Consider the following 2301-nt stretch of genomic DNA (forward strand, 5'->3'; position numbering starts at 1 on the left):
GTATGAATATAATATACAAGTTTCACTTTTTAAATGGAATTACTGAAATAAATCTACTTTTTCATGATATTCTAATTTTATGACCAGCACCTGTATAACTGAGGGTTTCTTCTTAACTGGCAAATGTGTGGCACAAATTTAGTCCAGTATTTCAGATAGGGGCATTTTATATTGAGTTTCATGGTGGTGGAAAAAATGCAGTTTGGCAAAAAAGCACTCCCACCCAGCTAATTTAGCCTGGGGTGTAAAAACAGTTCTGTTCTTTTTATTTCATTAAGGCAGAGGGTGTGTGATCAGAAACCACACCAAACAAAAGGGCCAAAGGTGTAGCATTTTAGAACCCTCACCCAGAGAGAGAGAGCAGCTGCAAAACACGGCCTGCTCAAAGGTGGAATGTGACGATGTGGGACGGATGGGTCCCCCTCAAAAGGACCCCCAGGAAACGCCCGTTGGAAAGGCTAGCACGACGTGGCACACAGCTGGTTCCAGGTGGAAAAGGAACACCCCCTTGGTGAGAACAGAATTCGCCCTGCGGAAAAAACCTCATACAAACACACAGAGAGAAAAGACAAAATTTAGGAAAAATAAAAAATAACTTATTTCAGACAGACAGTTCGTGTGTGAAACTGATGATGATAAATTTATATAATTTTAGTTTATGAATAATATTACCCAAACACACATAAGTTCTCCGTCTTATTCTCATTTATAAACAAAAATGCCCTTGTTCTTTGAACAAAGGCCAGGGGGAAGCAAGTGTCATAATACTTTAAGCACACAGATTGCATCTTTCTCTGCTGCTTTATAGCAAAAGTTCATTCACCATTCATTCAGCAATGTAATACATTCGACTGGCCCCCAGGAACTGCCTGTGAAACAGGTTTTCAGTTATCCTTTTATGTAATTATGCAAGTAACTTATCATCTCTGCTGCACGTCTCTGTAAGACCAATAAATTTGCAGCCTCAGCTTCACATATTTGGGGGGGAACCCAGGAGGAACCGATGACATCATCACCCCCACACATGTACACACATGCAACCCCCCTCCCTCAAACACCCACAAGCTGGGCCACCACACCCTTTAACTGTGCCTCAGTTGAGATCCAGCGAGTATGAGTGGGCCAGATCGAGGGGCGCTGGACAGCTCCCACTGAGCCACTGAGCATAGTCTCATCTTGAGATAAAAACCCTGAAATGGCTGAGGTAAAAGCTGAGCAGCGACAAAAGATGTGACAATATGAAATGTTTGACGAGACAGATGTACGAACGCGTGCAACGTGATGCAGCTAGGAGTGGGGGTCCACCCACTTTTCCAGAGTATGTTTTAGAATGTTTTTCAACAACATGGGGGGGGGGGCAAACAAGGTCAGATCTGAAATACCCCACAATGTGTATCTAAACTAAAAATTCCGCCATGTGAAACTGCATAAGCGGTGGTGTTTCTGCAGACTCACGGTCATCGTATTTAGTTTTAGATTTAAAAAATATGCAAACAGTACTTCCTTATCAACACATTTAACCATGGTTTTTTTTCCCTCTGAGGACTTTTTTTATATACTGTAAGTGACAGGGCTCTTTAAAATGCAGGGCACCAGCTAACCAAAACTAACACAAACCTCCCTGACGGGCCACAACCACTGGCAAGCATTATGCAAAATTCAACCAAAAACCCAAACAATAAGTAATCAGATGTTCGTATTTCTCTAAATACTAAGATCAATTTTCCAAGCTCAGTAAGACAGATAGTCTAAACAGGTGAAAACCATAATAACCCATTGGAAAACACAAAAAGATAAGGTGTCAAAAACCAAACTGTGTAGACACGCCTCACATAGGCAAAACATTAATTATGCCAAAAAACACCCATAGGTCAAACAACATCTGACAAAACCATAATCCAAGAAAAAATAAAATTATCAGGTGCACCGCTAAAGCCAAAAATTAGTCACAAAAGGAAAAGATAGACAAACAGAGCTAGTACTATTGTTCAGTGAACAATAGTAATCAAAACCAAACTAACATAGCCTTTGTCAAATAATGTAAATAAACCCAAAATTCAAAATTAAAGGCTTTCCCACATGTGAGGCCTAAAATGACAGAAAAATGTCGCAGAGAACAAAAGGCTTTGTTTTTTTTCCCCAACAGACAATAAAATGAAAGAATTTGATGTGGCTCAAAACCGTAGACAAATTTCCCTCTTTTCCCTGTTTTTTCAGAATGTATGAGCATGTGTCAGTGTTTTACTCATCTTTTTATGGGAAGGCAGTGCCATTTTGGACTGTCTGTTCCTCGGCCCGTCC

The sequence above is a fragment of the Austrofundulus limnaeus genome, unplaced genomic scaffold, assembly GCF_001266775.1.
Source record: "Austrofundulus limnaeus strain Quisiro unplaced genomic scaffold, Austrofundulus_limnaeus-1.0 Scaffold893, whole genome shotgun sequence".
Classification (NCBI taxonomy): Eukaryota; Metazoa; Chordata; class Actinopteri; order Cyprinodontiformes; family Rivulidae; genus Austrofundulus; species Austrofundulus limnaeus.